General features: G+C 43.8%; 1 protein-coding gene and 1 non-coding gene across 6 annotated transcripts in view; both read right to left on the bottom strand.

The window, feature by feature from the left end:
• Positions 1 to 21,021, bottom strand: part of ZDHHC3 (zinc finger DHHC-type palmitoyltransferase 3) — a 57,458-nt gene that overhangs the window by 33,256 nt on the left and 3,181 nt on the right. The window lies entirely within an intron of this gene.
• TRNAP-UGG (transfer RNA proline (anticodon UGG)) lies at positions 13,701 to 13,775 on the bottom strand. The gene has a single exon. It is a non-coding gene; the product is annotated as a tRNA-Pro (tRNA).

The raw sequence follows: 21,021 nt of genomic DNA, 5'->3' as shown, positions 1-21,021 counted from the left end.
TACTCTACCAGCACAGACTTGAGAAAGAATTATAATTCCCTAGCCATTCTGAAAGCTGATAAGCTGTAAAAAAAAAAACAATTTATAATTAACAGCCATTAAGATGCTTATCAAATTGGCCAGCCACAATATGGAACACAAATGTAACCTAAAAGGTCATTATTTTTCACACACAATTTATTCCAAGGATTCTTTGTCTTTAATTCAGAAGCAACAAGCATCATTACTGAATAACCCTCATCACCACAAAGAAAAAATGAGAGCAGGAAAAAACAGCATTCCAGTCAAAGCAACTTTATTTATATAGATATGTCTATAATATAGGCATACCACAATGCAGATCTAAGGTTCATAGAGACCCTTGCGCCTGATAGTCATCCACCAACAACCTTAATGTTAGTTCTCTCTTTGCTGTATGCCATTTAAAGGACATGGACAGAAATCCAGAACCTGGTTCACAGGACAGGTTGAAGAACATAAAACCATCCTCTCTCCACTGGTTGTCAGAAATCACTGAGACCGAAGTTTTAAAAAACTCCATTATAAAGAATCATACAGGCATTCTCACTATTATTTCACATAAAACCAATAATGAAGCACATGGAAGAATTACCTGGAAAGTCAGTCTTTACCTCCACCTCCCTTAAGGGCACTAAATGTATAAATGTCCATTTCTCAAAGGTCCTTAGTCAAGACTTTACCTGTGATGAGTTAACAGTGTGTTCAACTAATATCTGTCTTATGTCTATCACTGGACTTCCATCCTGTCCTACCCTGCGAGTAGGCTCATAATAAATACACAATTCAACTTCTAAAACTCCAGCCCCAGCATTAAACCACAATAAAACATTAATAAATAACAGTAATAACAATTGTAACAATTCATGGTGTCAACAGTAATACCATATTATTTATTAATTTCATTTATATCCCGCTCTCCCCCACCTTGGCAGGCTCAGGGCGGCTAACAACATTCTATAAAACATACAATAATAAATAAAACCTTTAGATTAACAATATAAACATTAAAACATTAAAATTAAAATTAAAACCAGTCCAATAAATGCAATTATACAGCGGTATAGATCTTTAGACCGCATTGGCAGATTCTTAATTACCGACCTTCTTAGCAGTCCGAGTGTGCGAGTTTAAAAAGGGTGGTCTTGCAGGCCCTGCGGAACTGATCGAGGTTCCGCAGGGCCTGCACCTCCTCGGGGAGTCAGTTCCACAGGGTAGGGGCCGCGATCGAAAAGGCCCGTGCTCTAGTGTTCTGATATTTAATCTCCTTCGGCCCAGGGATAGTCATTAGGTTTTTCCCAGTTGACCTCAGTGCTCTCTGGGGTTCATATGGGGAAAGACGGTCCCTCAGGTAGGCAGGTCCTCGGCCATATAAGGCTTTAAAGGTAATGACCAACACTTTGTACTGGACCCGGTATATGATCGGCAGCCAGTGCAGTTCACGTAGCCCCGGCCGTATATGTTCCCGTTTCGGGAGTCCCAACAACAGCCTGGCCGCCGCGTTCTGCACTAGCTGCAGTCTCCGGGTCCGGCACAGAGGTAGCCCCAAGTAGAGGGCATTACAGTAGTCTAATCTTGAGGTGACCGTTGCATGGATCACTGTTGCGAGGTCCCGGCGCTCAAGGAAAGGGGCCAACTGCCTTGCCCGCTTCAGATGGAAGAATGCTGACTTGGCAGTGATATCTGATTGCTCCCATATAGGTTCCCAGCATATGTGCATGGATGGATTACAATTAGTGCTGATGGGGCAGACAAGGACAAGACAGATTGCATATAGCAAGCAATGCAAGGAGGGGAAAGCCAAGCAGCCACTGCCTCAGCCATAGGCCTGGCAGAACATCTTCATTTTGCAGGCCCTGTGGAACTGCATTAAGTGCCTCAGGGCCCAGATGTCAGCAGGGAGAGTGTTCCACCAGGCCAGCACCAGAGTCAGAGCCAAAAAGGCTAGGCGGACCACCTTGGGACTGGGAACCACCAGCAGGTCTTGATCCATTGAGCTCAATGTTCTTCTGGGGACATAACAGGAGACATGGTCCTGAATGTGTGTTGGTCCCAGACTGTACAGGGCCTTAAAGGCCAAAACCAAAACCCTAAATTTGACCCAGCACTCAACTGGAAGCCAGTGAAGCACCAGATGTATGTGTGCTCTTAATGGTGTTCCTGTTAGAACACGAGCTGCTATAGTTTCAACTTTAGTTTCCGGATCAGACTCTTAACAGTAGCCCTGCACAGAGCGAGTTACAGTAGTCCAGTTTGAAGGTAACCACTGCATGGATCACTGTGAGCAGGTCAGACTGTAAGCCTAGCCCTACCACCACCAGGAACCCAGCATGGATTAGAAACCAAGATCGAAGCTCCACGCCATTTCAGCTTTGCCAGCCACTGCATGGGGGGGTGGGGTGGGGAGAAATCTTTACCTCTCCCCCAACTGCTCCATCTGGGCCTCACAGCATCCTGCCTGCAGGCTCTTTCCCTCAAGCCTCCACCATTCTGAGGCTCAGGAGTTTGTGCTATTCTAATTGAAAGGCCATTCCTCCTGGAATAGGCCCTGCAAACTCTGACAGCATGCACAATGGTCTTCCTTTTGCCTTTGCCCCTCAACCTGAGCAACAATCAGAAAAGGCTGTGCAAAGCCAAGGTACTGTGAGGCAAAAGCAGTATGTGTATGCCATGGCAAAGCAAGGCTCTCATCAGTCACTCCTAGCCAATGTTCCCTCTAAGCTGAGTTAGTGTGAGCTAGCTCACCGATTTTTAGCCTCCAGCTCATACATTTTTGTCTTAGCTCAGGAAGGATGACCCCAGAGCACACTAATTTATGCAGTAGCTCACAACTTTAATGCCAGTAGCTCACGAAGTAGAATTTTTGCTCACAAGACTCTAGCTTAGAGGGAACATTGCTCCTAGCCATCAAAAATATTGACTTCAGCCTTACAACGCCAGTATCTTCGCCAGCCTAGCTCTGTGGAACCTACCCTGCAGTATGTTTTCAGATACAGGAGTGGCTTCTGAGAGACCAACTTTGGTAATGATCCTTATTACGGGAAACAATTCAGGCTGTGGCTTGGGCAAAATCACTACAGCCCCAGCATGTGTTTACTGGGTGTTCGCCATCTATAAAACCAGAGTGCTAGTTATTTACAAATTACACAGCTTGGAGGATGACAGATTTAAGCCAGTATTTTGAGCCTGCAGGACAGAGCAGTCTAATTAAATCATGCATTCACAAAGAGCAAAGCTTTTTTTAAAAAAATTTCTTCTTAATTGGAGAGGGGGAGAGAGAGAGAGAGAGAGAGAAAGTGTAACAGAAGCCTGGGCAGGACAGCCAGTCCTAGTACTTTGATCTTCAGAACACAGCTAGGAGAGTTCTCTGTTGAAAAGTAGCCTCTGGATTTAGGCAGTAAACATTTCAGAGATATTTCAAAAAGAAATGGTCTGAAGACCAACGACTCACTTTTAAAATCTGAATTACAGCAGACTCTTTCAACTTGACTACAAAGCACTAAACTTTTAAATATCTGCAGGCACTACTAACGACAATGGGTGGGATCCTCACATGGGCAAACAAACACCAATAGATATAGCTCATTAACAGCGTTATTTTCAAAAGAACCCCCAACACTGACTTCTTACACAATCTTTACAACTTGTCTTTACATTTACACACTGGTTTGAGCCAGAAAGAAATGGAAGGTATAAATGTTTTGATAAATATCTAAATAAATAGGGCTAGAAGCTTTAGTTCTGAACATGAAAATGGAGATTCTGAAGAACGGAAATGCAACCACCAATGAGAAATTATGTATAGAATGGCACACAAGAACAATTCCTGAAAATTAATATTCCTGGTTACAGTATTAAAATACTACCTCAATTATTCTTTAAACAACCTTCTAATGGTAATTCAGGGCTTTGTGGGCAGCAGCTGAAACTTTTTCCCAAGGAAAAGTTATTGTCAACATTGAATCTAGAGGAAATGCAGAAAGTAAAGAGTACCTCAAGGGTGTCAAATATCATTTAAAGGATCTCTACAGCATGCCATCAGTTTCCAATTAAGAATTCCATATGCACACTCATGCTAGTAGGAAGAATGGGTGCGTTAATGGATCCAGTTGCACTAACAATGTTTTTCCTTTTGCTGAAATAAATGGGGGTGTGCACACACATGTGGACTGGACCTTCCACTGCTGATGGGACAAATGTACCTTTAAAAGGTAAAGGCAGCAGGGCCGGATCTAGGGGGGGGGGGTCAAAGGGGGGTCCTTGCCCTGGGTGCCAACAGAGGGGGGGGCGCCAAATTGGATATGGAGTCCATTGTATTCTATGGGACCATAAGATAGAATGGCCCATAAGAGGGCCTCATTTTTTAATTTTGCCCCCCCCCTCAAAAAACATGTAGATCCGGTCCTGAAAGGTAGTCCCCTGTGCAAGCACCAGTCGTTTTCGACTCTGGGGTGACACTGCTTTCACAACGTTTTCACGGCAGACTTTTTACAGGGTGGTTTGCCATTGCTTTCCCCAGTCATCTACACTTTCCCCCTTTAGCAAACAGCAAATTAGATCCAGGTGGGCAGCTGTGTAGGCCTGAAGCAAGAGAACAAAGTTGGAGTCCAGCGGCACCTTTAAGGTCAACAATGTTAAAAGCAGTCCAAGTTATAGAGAGTGGGAAGTGAATTAGTATGCAAAATAGTGAAAATGTTTTTAACAGATTAAAAGGATAACGAGTTTGGTTCCTGGTTGTCATTGGCCTGTGTTCAATGGGGGGAAACCAGCTAGGTTAGAGAATAACGTTTTTTTAAACATATGTTTTGACTGTAGGTCATCTGGCAGACCAGTAGGACTAACCCATCAGCCCATACATTGCCATGTACAGAAGGTATGCAAAAAACAAAGAGAAGCATAAATGTCTACAGCAAAATTCTGAACAGCATGCAACAGCTAGGACAGAAGTGTCAAACTCATTTGTTACTAGGGTTGAATTTGACATAAATGTCACTATGCTAGGCCAGGCCATGTGTGCCATAATATAATGCTGGATTCTGGAGATATAAACTTTATAAAGGATACAGGCAAACCCAATTAATGATATTATTTTTATTTAAAATATAAACATGCTTAAACCATTACCACTCTCACAGTATTTCCTTCAAGTATTTTCCTGAAGCCCACCCTCCCATTTTCACTGCCCTATTACTCATTAGCTCTGGGACAGTATACAGGGACATAATGCCCAGTCTCTGTCATCTGGCAACAAAAGTAATGAGCAGTTGCTCACAAGCTGGGAAAAGGCCCTGGATGGGCTGGTTCCAGCCCATGGGTTGTATGTTTGACACCCCTGAGCTAGAAATTTCTGGATATCACCATCAACCTCACACTCTGGTTCTGGACCCGATGGTCTACTCTCGATTCTGATTCAAAAGGTACTGATTTAGAACTCACTACAATACACTCCTCCCACAGGGGAGCAAGAAATAGTCCCACACCCCAATTCTGGATGGGAGAGGCATCCACTAAGCAGCAACCTGACAATGTCTTCAGCTTGATAGTCCAGTCTCTCTCAGATCAAACTGCTAAAGCGATTCTCCCTCCCCCAGCTTATTTTATGGATAATACTTATACACAAATGAATATATAAATAGATCAACTTCAAGATGCTGATGGAAGTAGTATTTTTGGTCAATTTGGGTCAATTGTAGAGGTGTTTTGGAAAATTCCAGCCTGCTAAGAATTCAGAACCATTCAGTTAAGTAAGGTGAACCTCACACAATTGTCAAAAGAGAATTTGCTGTTAAAATGTGTTGGAGAATTCAGAAAGTATCTTCAGCAGGGGCACTATTTACAGGTTCTTCTCTGAGCAATTCTAAAGGGTTATATTTGACACAGTTCTAGGACTATTGGGCAAATTACAAACCTGTACATTTCTTGCTCCAGATGGCATATACCCATTTATTTATTAAAATATTCATACCCTGCCTTTCCCCATAGCTCAAGGCACCTTACAATAATAGATACTAAGGACAAAATTAAGCACATAATTAGCATGATTTCTGCAAAGGAAGTCCTGCTTCACCAACCCTTTGGAGATCTGAGTTAACCTTCAACTGGTTCTCTATCTAAAGGGCTTTAAGTATTAGTTCCTTCCAGCATCTTTGTTCTGCCTTACCCACCCTGTCCCCCTCAGAAAAGATTCTGTGGGACCTGAACATACTAGATACTAGACGTGTCTTGCTCTTTGATTTTTAATACTCCCAAAGTTACCATGTATTTTTCATTCATTACTTTGTAATTTGAATCTCTCCAAATGGCTTAGTTATTTATAGCCTAATTAAGATATTGTCTGCTCCAAGCTCCTGTTTCTTTTCTGCATTTTTGAGTAGACGTGGTCGGGTAAACATCAGCTTGTGTGTCTATGAAATATTTAATATTTTTGTTCTAAAAATTCAGTTGATGTAAACTTGCGCAAATCACAAAACTCATTTTCATATTTAAGACTAAGTGGTGCAATTCACTAACTCTGAGATCAATGCTGTGTTAGGATTCTGAGAATAAAGCTACCTGTGAACTTCTTAAATGGACCTTATTTCCTTTTATGAAAAATGATCAGTTAAAAATAAATCTATATTCCTTTTATTACACGATATATTCAGATTCATAGAATCAATTTCAAATTAAAGAAGATGGTTCTACTGTGGACCAGCCAACATTTTAGCAACACAGTAAACACACACACGCGTACACAGAGTGTTGGTCAGATGCAGCTCACAGCTACATTGCTGCATATTTTCTGATAAATGCAAAAATCAACAGGGCTTTTTTTTAGCAGGAATGCACAGGAACGCAGTTCTGGCTGGCTTGGCATCAGGGGGGGTGTCCTAATATGCAAATAAGTTCCTGCTGGGCTCTTTCTAAAAAAAAACCCCACCTCTGACTAGGACCAGCCATGTTGTTAACCAGCAGTGTAAAATCCAGGACCAACTTTTGCTGTAAGAGGAAGTTTTTAGAGAAGAAGCGGATAAATTTTCTAAATAAATAAGAAGTGTAAAACCCCAAAATAAGATGGTTTTTCATACCATGCACACTGTTGATTACATATTCCTTGGATGTAACAGACAGACAGACCAGGATGATCCATCTCTGAGTTCAGCCAAGTGAAACAGGAGCTAAGAAGTAGGTCAGTGCAACAAGTTCAAAAGCTCATTAGTCACTAATGCAACTAACAATTCTCATCACTTTAGAGACAGAGAAGCAGCACTACAGCCCCTCCATAAAGCACTAGAAAGCAGGGTGGATGTCTCCATTAATACTGAAGGAGCATCCAACACTAAGGGTGCTTTCACATGCACACTAAATAACGTACTTTCAATGCACTTTGCAACCAGATTTGGCTGTGTGAACTGGCAAAATCCACTTGCAAACAGCTGCTGAAGTGAATTGAAACTGCATTATTCAGCATGTGTGAAAGCACCATAAGTGTCTTGCCAGGAGTAAACAACAAAATGCAAACATTTTATGACTTTTGTTCTTAATAATAATAATATAATAATATTTTATTTATATCCCGCCCCCCCCCCCCCCCACCGAAGCAGGCTCATGTCTTGCCTCCTTTGGTCCGGGGATAGTCCGCTGGTTCTTCCCCGCTGACCTCAGTGCTCTCTGGGGTTCATATGGGGAGAGACGGTCCCTTAGGTAGACAGGTCCTCGGCCATATAGAGGTTTAAAGGTAATAACCAGCACTTTGTAACGGACCCGATATATAACTGGCAGCCAGTGCAGTCCACGCAAGCCCGGCCATATGTGCTCCCACTTCGGGAGCCCTAATAACAACCTAGCCGCCACGTTCTGCACCAGCTGCAGCTTCTGGGTTCGGCACAGAGGCAGCCCCATGTAGAGGGCATTACAGTAATCCAGTCTTGAGGTGACCATTGCATGAATCACTGTTGCTAGGTCACGACGCTCTAGGAAGGGAGCCAAATGCCATGCCCGCTTCAGATGGAAAAACGCCGACTTGGCGGTGGCCGCTATCTGAGCCTCCATTGATAATGAAGGCTCCAGTAGAACCCCCAAGCTCTTGACTCGGTGCGCCGCTTTCAGCGGTACACCGTCAAAAACCGGGAGAGGGATTTCCCTCCCCAGAGCGCCGCGACCCACGCAAAGGACCTCTGTCTTCGTCGGGTTCAGCTTCAGTCCACTCAGCCTAAGCCAATTTGCCACGGCCTGCAAAGCCAAGTCCAGGTTCCCTGGGACACAGCCAGGCCGGCTGTCCATTAGCAGATAGAGCTGAGTGTCATCTGCATATTGGTGACACCCAAGCCCATACCTCCGGGCAATCTGGGCAAGGGGGCACATATAGATATTAAATAACATCGGGGAGAGGACTGCTCCCTGCGGCATCCCACAATCTACTGTGTGCCTTTGGGATAGCTCACTCCTGATTGCCACCCTTTGTCCCCGTCCCTTGAGGAAGGAGGAAAGCCATTGTAGGGCTAACCCCCTAACCCCTACGTCGGCGAGGCGACAGGTCAGTAGCTGATGGTCGACTGTATCGAATGCAGCCGACAGATCTAATAGCATCGGCACTGCCACGCCACCTCGATCCAGATGTCGCTGGAGGTCATCTACCAAGGCGACCAGTACTGTCTCCGTCCCATGACCCGGACGAAAGCCAGACTGGCAAGGGTCTAGGATGGAAGTGTCCTCCAGAAAACCCCGCAACTGCGACACCACTGCCCTCTCAATAATTTTACCTAAAAACGGTAAATTAGAGACCGGTCGCTAATCTGCCAATTCGGGCGAGTCTGCTGTACTTTTTTTCAGGAGGGGGCGGACCATAGCCTCTTTCAAGGGTGTTGGAAAACGCCCCTCCGCGAGGGATCTATTTATGATGTCCTGTAAAGGACATCTAAGCTCTCTCTGGCAGGATTTAATCAGCCAGGAGAGGCAAGGGTCCAAATCACAAGTTCTTGGGCATGCAGCAGAGAGAATTCCGTCAACTTCCTCCAGGCTGAGTGAGTCAAAGCAATCCAGAACTAAATCAGAAGACAGGCACGGAGCCTCAAGTTCATATACTGTATCCAATGTGATAGGCAGGTCCTGGCGGAGCGACGTGATCTTATCTGCAAAAAATTTCACAAAAGCCTCACAGCCTATCTCCAAGTCTCTCACGTTTGGTCTGCCTCACGGCAGTGAAATAAGATTTCCAATTATTCTAAACAACTGTGCCGGGTGCAAATTTGCAGACGCAATCCTGGCCACAAAGTAATTTTTCTTTGCAGCCTTGACTGCCATCTCATAAGACCTCATAAACGTTCTATAGGATGTTCTCATCGCTTCGTCATGAGTATGCCGCCACTGCCTCTCCAATCGTCTGAGCCCTTGTTTCAGCTGTCGTAGCTCCAAGGTATACCATGGAGCCAGCTTCACACGAGGGCGCAGGGGGCATCGAGGTGCAATCTCGTTGATAGCCCTGGATAGTCGGTTTTGCCAGGCCTCAACCAGGTCATCAAGGAAATTGCCAGGGGGCCAGGGACCCTGCAGAGCCCTTTGGAACCGTTCTGGGTTCATCAGGCTCCGCAGGCGAGCCAAAATAGGCTCTCCGCCCGTACAGGGTTGAGGTGGCATCTCCATACGGGCCTTGAGGGCTGGGTGATCTGACCATAGTACCGCTTCTGTCACGATATCATTCACCAAAATCCCGGATGCAAAGATCAGATCTAGCATGTGCCCTGCCTGATGCGTAGGAGTCGTAACAAATTGAGAGAGTCCTAGTGTTGCCATGGAAGACACCAGGCCCATCGCCTGACTGGAGGCAGCATCATCAGCATGAACATTGAAGTCACCCAAGACCATAAGCCCTGGGTACTCCAACACCCAGCCCGCCACTGCCTTCATCAGGGATGGCAAGGCGCTGGCTGGTGCGTTAGGTGGACGGTACACCAGCCAGATCGCCAACCCCTCTCCGACATCCCACGCCAGACCAGCACACTCGATACCATCGATCGTTGGGGCCGGGAGAATCCGGAAGGAGTAACCCTCCCGTATGAAAAGCGCCACCCCTCCCCCCCGCCCGCTGATCCGCGATTGGTGAAAGACCGAGTAACCCGGGGGGGTCATCTGGGAGAGTGCAACTGTCTCCCCATCCCGCACCCAGGTCTCGGTCACGCAAGCCAGGTCCACATCCTGCCGAAGCAGGAACTCCCTAAGGATCGAGGTCTTATTATTTACGGACCTGGCGTTGCATAACACCAATGACGGAGACGGGCAATTCCTCTTGGCCCCACTACCTGTCACCGTTGGGATGGGAAGTAGACTGGAAGAGGGCCGAGCACTGTTTTGTCTCCGCCTCCTTCCCTTGTACTTCTGTCCCTTCCCACCGTCATACCTTCCCCTCCCCAGGAGCACTGGAATCCCCTGGCCGAGCATCCACGCCTCTGCCCGGTGTGATCTTATTAGTGCAAAGGTGGTCTCGCCTTCCCAATCAGGTTCTCCCAACTCACAGCTTAGTTTCTCACCCTACCATCCACTTTCAGCTCTCTAGTTATCTGACTCATTATTTATTTAATCACCTTTAATTAATATGAAAGCCCCCCCAATACTCCCTCTGATTGATAAGTCAAAACTAATTTCATTCTCAGCACATTAATAAAAATAAAAATCCCCCCATATCAATCCCCCAATTAATTGCTAAAAATATAAATATTTAAATATATAAATATATATAATAATAAATCCAATACTAATCAATCAGCTAATATTCAATTAATTAATTAATAATATTTCCAATTAGTGGTCAGTAAAAGAGTCTCTGTTCAGTGGAATGATAGTCCTGGAGGTGGATAATAGGTATTGTTCTTAAAATACTGTTCTTAAAGTGCTTTTAAAGTGCCAGTGCTTATGGAGAGTCGCAGATGTTCTCAAGTGCAGGTGCAGTTCGCGTGGGTTTGATTTTTTCAAGGCTTGCCAGCACTCACAGCTTGGGCAACCTGGGGAAGGTAAGACCTCCTCCGTATCCCCCAGTTGTTCAGCTGGATCCCTGCAGCTTCGGTCAAGAGAACATCACAACCCCGTCACCGCCTTCTGATCGTCCCACAGCTTAGCACACCCCCTGGGCCTCCCCGTATCACTCGGGCCCCGTATAGGGCCTCCCAGTCGGGGAGTTCCCAGTTGTCGGCCCAGCCGCGTCCAGGCAGCGTCCGCAGGGCAAAAACCAAGGGCGCGAGGGACGAAGACCGGAGGGTGCCCACCAAGACCAATGCCCCGGGACCAGTCCACCGCTCCGTCCGCTTGCAACCCCCGGCAAGTCCTCAACTTCCGTCTGCGGCAGCCTCCAGCTACACCTCGCAACAGACTCGCCGCTCGCACTCTCCTCACACCGCACTGTACCACACTCCTCTCCGGCGCCGTTCGGGCTCCTCCCACACGCCAACCCACAGCCGTGCCTCACCTCCTCCTCAGCAGCGCCTCCTCCTTAAGAGCAGCCCTGCTGGATCAAACCCAAAGGTCTACCCAGCCTGGATTCCTGTTTCCAACAAACAATTCGGAAAATCTCACAAGCAGGGTATGAAGGGCCTGCTCCATCCTACACAGAAATAAATATTCAGAGGCATAAATGATAATATCCTATTCCATTTAGCCCCATGAACTTTTCTAACAGTCATTTAATACCTAAGCTAAAGAGTTTACATTAAATTACCTCTTTAGACGCCCTCTCTCTTTAAAAAACGGTGGGGTCAGTGGGCATCTGTCCAGTAACTTCCATAGTAAAGAGCAATTAAGCCTATTTAACTTTTCAGCAACTTCCTACTCCTTCAGCAGTGCTTCATTACCCGATGTTCCTATTGCTTTCTCTGGCTCGCTTGCTGCTTCTTAAGTAAGCAAACAATGTGCTGGTCATTATTATGCCTTCATAATATTTGCTCCTCCAGCTCCTTCTTTCCTTTTTGTCAATTTGCATTAGTTTTGACAAAATTTGTGTGTCTTTTCATTATCTTTTTTAAGCCTTCTTTTACTATCAATCACAGCTCTCCTGACCGCTAGATAAACAGCCAGGAGACCACATCTCAGATGATAGGCCATGTGGCTATATTTCTCTGCCCTCGTGTTGTTCACTTAGAACAAACAAAAGTGGACATGCGGAAGCTTCTAGAAAAACCGTCAACCACAGAGAAGAACCAACATGACTCCAGCATTTTTATAACTGCTCAGAACCCTCATAGGTCCTCCACCCCAGGACACAGATACGAGCTGTGATCCTCCGCTGCAGAAGGGGAGATCCTCTGTACAGAAAGGGAGATCCTCATTGGAAATATGCTGGCAGAACATCAAATAAACGTCAGTATGGTGTGTTGGCCATGAAACCACCACAGGAAACAGGGAGCACAACCACATTCCTGAGTGGCAGTCTGGGTGGGGGACAGAGGTATAGGAGCTGGAGGAGTCACTCTCTCAAATCTGCAGCAGATTGCTTGAGGTCACATGCAGGTTAGTACTGCTGAACATTACTTATTACCATCCTTGGGTCTCTTTTGGATCTAAGCTGGCAATGCTACAACGGGGCAAAGGCAATGATGGGCTTCACAGTTCCCCTTGAAGAAGCATATGCAAAATGAGTAAGAGCAGTACAGCTGAATAAAATCATGTTTCTTCCCACAACATCACTGCTGAATATTTTGCTCTGTCATTGGTGCAGTCCTCTTCTCCTGTACACAAGGATCTATGCCTGTCTGCTACTTATTAACCTCAGCTGACTTCAGCATGGGACAGAGAGAGGGCTGAGAGGGTTCTCCGATGTCTGTACAATTGTGCCTGAGCAAGGCAGGAGGCAGACCGGTCAGGGTTCACAATCTACCCATTAACTGCTGGTGTGCGATTAACTATGCAGCCTACATGACAGGCAAGGCAGATGGAAAGCATGGTTTGCTAGAATGGGTAGTAGCAAGCAGCTGGAATGAACCCCATGAATGCAGCAAAGGGATGGGCATATGGAAAGATGCTAACCGAAATGACTGAGTTAGCCAACCAACGTGAAGGGTCCATCCCCAGTGACTGGGTGCAAGAGTGAAAAATCTCAGCTGCACTTGGAAACTTATTCCATTGCTGCCTTATGGACAATTTGTACCAGGATATATTAAGTCTGTACTTTCTCATAGGGCTGTACCTTTCTTGGCCATCTTGCCTCCCAGATATTTCTGGCTGGTGCTGATTTCAACATCTAGGCCAATGGAGGATCCCATTTTCCTATGTGCTCAGCTGGGTGTATGGTTCAAATAAGAGTCTGCAGTGAATTCCAGCTTTAAGCCCTGGCTCCTCCTCCCATTTTTCTGCTGATCAGCTTACTGCTGATCCAAAGTTGATCTCTGCTTTATTCCCAGATTCCTCCTTGGGGGATTTGAACATTCTCATTTTCATTCTTCACCCAAGTACTTTTCTGATGTTTACAATGGATGATAGGAACAACTTCTGTGCATATGTTCTCTTGCTGCTGTCCAAGTATCAGCATCCCCCTTGCCTTGCAAAATGCTGCTCCATCTACATGGCATTCTTGACCTAGAACATATGAACATATGAAGCTGCCTTATACTGAATCAGACCCTCAGTCCATCAAAGTCAGTCTTGTCTTCTCAGACTGGCAGCGGCTCTCCAGGGTCTCAAGCTGAGGTTTTTCACACCTACTTGCCTGGACCCTTTTTTGGAGATGCCAGGGATTGAACCTGGGACCTTCTGCTTCCAAAGCAGATGCTCTACCACTGAGCCACCATCCCTCCCCTTGAATCCTTGCCTGGAAGAGACCATGGTCTTCCTGTGAGGCTTTCTCTAACAAGCCAGCTTTGGAGGTATTTGGATAATATAGCTGTTGGGACCATTTTTAAGATATAGTTTAGACAATTATATCCTTTCTTCCTCCCCAATGGAGGCCCAAAGTGGTTTATGACATCATTCTCCCCTCCTCCTTTTTATCTTCACAACAACCCTGTCAGGTAGCTAAGGGAGTGAATGGCCCAGGATTCAGCAAGTCGCCATGGCAGAGTGGGGATTCAAACCACATCTGCAGAGCTCCCAGGACAGCTGTAGTTACAGAGCTCCTAACTGGCAAGCCATGGTCCTCTCTACACTGGAAGATGCTATTTCCTATGTTTGTTCCTTGTGTGTGTGATTGACAACAGGGTGACAAACAAGCATACCAGCATGAATGTATTGGTCATCCACTAACATATGGCAGAGAACAGGAGTGTCATCAATGTGCTCCCCTGCAACTGGAAGGCAATTAGACTCCAGTGCATATGAAATCTTTTTATCAGTTTTTCTCTCTACTAGGAAAATACAGGATAACAGCTAACTACATCACTGCTGCACTACACTGCCCCAGCATTGGCTATACGCATGTCAACATTCAGGATTTAGGACTGTCCTTCCTATATTCTATGACTCATTTAGTAGCTATCAGGTTCATACAAAAACAATTCTTATTGCAACTTAACTCAGTGAGGAAGTACAGCTGGTTCAGAAGTTGGCAGCAAAATGGACTCGGCAAACAGAATGAAGTGATCAATGTGAAACAGCAAATTTCACTGTGATTCCTAACACCATTTTACTAAATTACACAGCATTTTGAAGATCGTTGCCAGAGGTGATGCGTTATAAGAAGCTGTAAACTCTTTCAGTCAACTGAACAGAACGCAAAAATTCTCAGAATACCACTACAGAAAGGCTCAAATATCAGTATTCAGATCTAGGCTTTATAGTGTTTTCTCTTGATTCTAAACCAAAAAGGAGACAGTGAATTACACCAAGTGTCCAGACAAATATGAATATGCCTCAAGTTCTGTACCTTCAAGATTTGAGTACTCAAAATTATCTCCAGACACCTTGCAATCAGCTCCTCCAAAAATCTCAAGGCAGAAAATCAAACTATTGAAAAATTTACAGAAGACATTGCTTATGCTAACAAAACTGAATAATTGTAATTTGTGTCAATGGGTAGATTAAAAGTATTTTGTAAAAAACAAAAACAAAAAACCATGTAGGTTAACAGAATGATTGTTGCCTTGAAAAATATTTACAATAGATACTAAAGTGTTTTTCTCTGCTACTGACCAACATTGTTACTCTTCTAGTATTTGTGATCACAGAGTTATCTTCATTACTTCACCTGGTTCTAAGATAACATTTGTACATAAAATCCATTCTCAGCAAATTACCTAGTGACAACAGATAGCAGAGGTATTTTATTACAAGGTGACTAGTTTAAATAATAGACATATATTCCTTTAGTGCTTGAACAGAAAAAGAAAAACCTAAAAGGTGAGCATCTTTGAAATTCAAAGAGAAGCATTCTCGCTCTCTCTCTCTCCTCACCATTACAGTTTCCTCCACATAGACAGCATAGGAAAAATAGCTGTCAATTTGACAAGTTACAGGGAATTGTTCCATTGAAAAAAATCACAAGCACTACTTCTATTTATTACAGCAGACAAACTTTGATGGAAATATAGAACAAAAACTAGTTTTGTGCCATAACCACCAAATATTTCATTTTTGCAATGCACAGCACACAGCTTGATCTAAGGTCTGCTGCATCAGCTACATTACAAATGCAATGCTGGTATTTCAAGTACATTAAACTGTGCAGCTCAATTCATCAGGACAAATTTTCAGAAGGAAGATTGAATGTTATTTGTAATCTATCCCCCCTCCCCCAACATCTGCCTGCCACACACATACAAGTAAAAGTTTGAAAAGTACAACTAAGATCTTCAAAATGCTCTGTGAATTGTTCAGTTACCTTCTAAGAAAATACAGGGTATCAATACAAGTGATTAATCTCAAACTGGAGCTGTTTGCCATGCCCCCCATAACAAGATACTTCGTTCTGAACCCTAGCAAAGTCTCTTTAGATACAAGGACATACTTGCACATATGAGCAAAATACCATGTGGAGTATCAAGATAAGTACTACCTAAGAGCTTTCCAAGCTAGGGCTGTCGTACCAAAAAGCACAAAAACAGAGGGCTGACAAACACAGTGTACTAAAGAGTGGGTAAATAATGGGATAATCAATGTAATCCCAACTTCCACAAAGACTTAATACCAAAACAAACAGTTGGAAAAAAATGCAGGGTGGGGCAGCTTTCTTTGGGACCTTGTAGATGGGGTGTCCTTTGTCTCCTCCACTGAATCTTCTTTCTCTTGCCATCCCAATTACAGTTAATCTGAAGGGAACATACAGTGAGGACTTTACTGCACAATTTTGAGTTTTTAAAAGTTCCAGTAATTCTCAAAAGGTGCAAAAGAGTTCACGGCTCCTTCCCCTCAGGAAATCCTAGGGACCCCTGAGGCAATTTCCCACTACCTGATGAGAGGAAAGTCTGGAAGATGCAACGGAACATTCACTACTTTACATGTTACTTCATCAACTGCTGACAAGCGCAAAATAGCTTGGAGTCTCCAATTAGTAGTGGGCCTTCCACTGGACTATGGGTCTCAACAGGTGCCCAACCACACTGATCCTTGAAGCCAGCCCTTTCTCCATGCTCCTGGGTTTAGCACAGAACAAAACACAGAACACCCGCCTTCCAGAAAACTGGTAGCAAACTGTGGAGCAAAGCAGAATATCCTATCAGTGCAGTAACCTACCAACACATCATGGCTAGGCAGGTCCTTGGCCACACCTGTAAAGTGAGTGGGTTCAAAGGACAATTCTCTCCTGTCATCACACCAGCTGGCAAGCCAGATTATTAACTCAAGACAATGCCTACAGTCTTGCACACACAAGCTTATTCTCAGCATGGGTTTCACCCTTAGATTTCCCTCCACTTTACACAAAATACTGCCAGTTCTCACTGCTTGCTCATCCATCATAGCACTGGGACTATTTTACCAATGCTAGAGTTGGACATACTTTTTAAAAAATCAACTTTGCCTTGAGCAACTGAAACTCTTCTGTTGTTTTGTCAACAGTATCACTGGATCTCTTTCTTTACAGATTAGGTCGTGGCACTCCTGGATAACATACTGTGATTTTGTAAAAACCTCCTTAAGTGGTGATGTGTTCACTTGTGCCTTCAGAAGAAGAGGTACTATAGAAATGACAGGGTCTCATAGCACAAGCTACCAAGAGCAACCTTGAGGCATTAACCATACTGAGAAAAATGCTAAGTATATCTAACTACAAGCTGAAGCACACTCAATTTAAAAAAAAAAACAACCTGATTTAACAAAGTGAAATTTAAAGATGATGAAAATATAAAGTATACCCATACTGCCTCTAAGCTGAGGAGTCTTGTGAGCAAAAATTCTACTTTGTGATCTACTGGCATTAGAGCGGCAAGCCAGCAATTTGGCTGCTGCATAAATTAGCTTGCTCTGGGGCCATCCTTCCTGAGCTGACAAAAATGTGTGAGCCAGAGGTTAAAAAACTATGAGTTAGCTCACACTAACACTGCATAACTTAAGTGCTAATCATAGATCAATACAATACACAGCTAAATGGGAAGTATCCATCCTTTGTAGTGAAAGGGCACTCTATAATCCTTACTCAAACCTTGAGATACTGGAATCTGTTCATTCCACTTCTGCAACCGCATATGGTAAGTATCCTTTCAAACCACTCTATTTAGAACAAAGTAGGAGTCAAGTTGCATCTTTAAGACCAAGAAAAGGTTTATTCAGAATGTAAGCTTTTGTGTGCTCTAAGCACACTTCATCAGATAAGGCATCAACAGCAAACCCAAGGGAGTACCAAGGGAGGCTGAGAGCTTGCCTGGGGATACAGCTTCTGCCTTCACTGGTTCCATTCAATAACGTTAAGCAAGAGTCAGGGGGTAGTCATACTAGGCAAGTCTGAGGTTGGTGTAACTGTGTGCTTTTTCAACTTAGTTTCATATACCAAGCCTGCTGCTCTCCAGTTTGGAATGACACAAAGATCCCTACTGATGGTGCAGAGTTTGTGGAAATCAAGTATGCCGAAACAGAATAGCTAGTACCAACAAGTCCAGACGGGTAGTCCTCTTAGTCTTGTTACAAAATTAAAAAACAGGAACTAAACAGCACCTTAAAAGATTAACAACATTAATTCCAAGGGTGGTTGTGTGTGTGTGTCTTAATTCACTTGATCAGACACAACCTAATGTAAAAAGTACCTTCTGCCTAAAAGCATCTTGAAAATCCACACTCACACTTTGTTTCAGATTTTTTTAAACTGTCAGATTCCCTTATAAAAAGGTAAAAAAGGTAGTCCCCAGTGCAAGCACCAGTCATTTCCAACTCTGGGGTGAAGTCACATCATGTTTTCACGGCAGACTTTTTACAGGGTGGTTTGCCATTGCCTTCCCCAGTCATCCACACTTTACCCCCAGCAAGCTGGGTACTCATTTTACCGACCTCAGAAGGACAGAAGGCTGAGTCAATCTTGAGCCGGCTATCTGAAACCAGCTTCCGCCAGGATTGAACTCAGGTTGTTGAGAGCAGAGTTTGGACTGTAATACTACATCTTACCACTCTACGCCACGGGACTCTTATATTCCCTTACAATTGGCCATTATGGCTTCATGACGCAAATCACCAAAGCATATCAGTAAGAGAAACACAGACAGATTAACTGATTTAGAAGATTTCAGTGCCTCCTCTCCAAAAGACATGCTGAAGGTGGCTTGCAAAGTAAATTGTACAGGCCCTAAACAGGTACCATCTAGAAAAGATGACACAGAGAACAGCACATTTTTATAGTTCCCTTAATCCAGGGCTTTATCTACAACTTTCACACAGATCCTCTGATGAAGACTTATGAATTCTTTGGAAGATATTGAGTTTTGATTATTAATGAATTATTATAACACTTCACAATGCTGGGTATGATTTCCATAAATATGAATGAGTCACTGAATAGTGAGTCTGACTTTTATGCTGGAACACCAGGCTCAGTCTATGTTTTCAAGGTGAAAGAAAGACGGGGGGGAGAGGGGGGTATTATCAGGAAATACTTTTTAAAGTCAGATGCTAAAGGTAGTTGTGGTAAGTAGGCATCAGGCCAATTCTTCCTGATTGGAGATGGCCCACAGTCGGGGACGGAAGGGAGACAAAAATGACCCTCGAAAAAGGCCCAGGCGCATCCCTGGGCAAAGGCAGATGGAGAAAGAAGGTCAACTCCTATCACTCACAAGGCTGGGGACACCATGCGCAGGCCTGAGGCAGTTGCTTGCTTGGGGATGGGGTAGTCTTAGCATGGGGGCATCCTGCCAGGGTAGGCCTTAAGGGCTAACCCATCCCTATCTGCAGTTATAGAAGGTGGCCGCCTTCCTATGCTGGTATGTCTGCCCTTGAATCTATCTGAACCAATGAATTCAAAAACAAGAGAACTTTTTAAACTGTTGGTTCAGCGGAATGAACTAGGATGATACAATATCATGTGGAGGGCAGACAACCTAGTGTTTTGGAATGCTACTGGGGAGTGAATTTGAGTATGATCAAGTTACGCTAGGACCAATTGTGCTGAGGCAATGCTCCTGTCCCCTGTGTGGTGGACAGGCACAGCTTGGGAGAATGTACAATGCCTGAAGACACTGCAAAAGTTGGCAAGTGCAGCTTTGATAAAAACAGTCTCCTAGATAAGAATGAACAACCAATTAAAAGAGCACATAAGCAAACAAAAGAATGTCAAAGCCAGACAAAAACCAAAAAAGGAAGCTTGTGGCACTTTAAAAACTAACAGATTTATTACAGGCATGAGTTGCGTACATCTGACAAAATGGGCTCTAGTCCATAAAAGCTGATGCCACAATAAATCTGTTAGCCTTTAAGGTAGCGCCAGTCTCCTCTTTGTTTCTGCATAACAAACAGGGCTACACTTTAGGAATTCATAAGCAAATTGTTATTAATCATTCCCTGAAATGAAGAAACTTTTCTTGGGTGGATTATGAAAAGACATGAAGTACTGAACAGCATTCTATAAAACAGAAAGGAACTGATGAAAATGTTTCCATTTAAAACTTACTACAACTACAGCTGGTGCATTCACTGTCTGCATAAACGTTAACAGCAACTTTACACATATTAACTTACTTTGAATTTTAATTTAAAGCATTTAGGTTAATTCTAACTATCAGACCAGTTTACTCCACTTTTTGATGTCTAAGGAAGGACAGCAAAGATTTCAAGATTGTTAAAACATGTTACTTAATGTAGAACTATGTTTAAAGATCATGACAACATCCTTTCATAGGATTTAATTATCAGTAAACTGAAAGTTTATAAATCAAAATATTAATACTACTTTAACATCATAGAAACAGGATTACAGATAATTCTAAAAAGTGCTGCTTACCACAGCAAACATGCTTGGGCTACTGAATCATTTCTAACACAGTCAAAATACAATCAGTTTTAGAATTAGGAAAATCCTAATTCTTTTTTACATGAAGTGGCATTTTGATCAGGCCTACTTCTATTTACTGGGCAAACATCTGTTGCTGCATCCATTAAATGGCATAAAACCTGTTACCTGCATATTAATACAAAGACTTTTACTTTATCACAGTTAATTCCAACAGGACAAGCTGTAATATTGCTATGGTGAGTATCCCACTGGCTCCCTCTCAAAAATAACAGCAACTTAATACTTTCACTTTCAGTAACCTGCTTGTGTGGCAACTCCCCACACAGTGGAACACAATGCTACACAACGAGGGTGTGACCGGATCAGAAATCTTGTCCTAGGTAAACTTTGGCTTTGTTCTTCAGTGCTCATTTTTACATATTTCCTGTATGTAAATGCTCTCTTCTCCATAGCACAAGATAAAGGTGCCACAAAATGTACATTTTGATTCTGGCCTACTCTTAAATTCAGTGAGCTCAAAGGCAGCACATAACATTCCAAACTTCCACAATCCTCTGACTGAAACACAGTGATGGGCCTGTTGATCAGTGAATGTCACAGTTCAAGAGGAAGTTGGGTGCAGGTGATTTGGGTCCAATACTCTGCACCACTTTGGTTTATTTGTAAAGTGGCCAGGTTCC

Source organism: Heteronotia binoei, chromosome 10, assembly GCF_032191835.1.
Source record: "Heteronotia binoei isolate CCM8104 ecotype False Entrance Well chromosome 10, APGP_CSIRO_Hbin_v1, whole genome shotgun sequence".
NCBI classification, from domain to species: Eukaryota; Metazoa; Chordata; class Lepidosauria; order Squamata; family Gekkonidae; genus Heteronotia; species Heteronotia binoei.
Note: the sequence above shows the minus strand (reverse complement) of the source record. Positions and strands in the feature narration are given on the sequence as shown.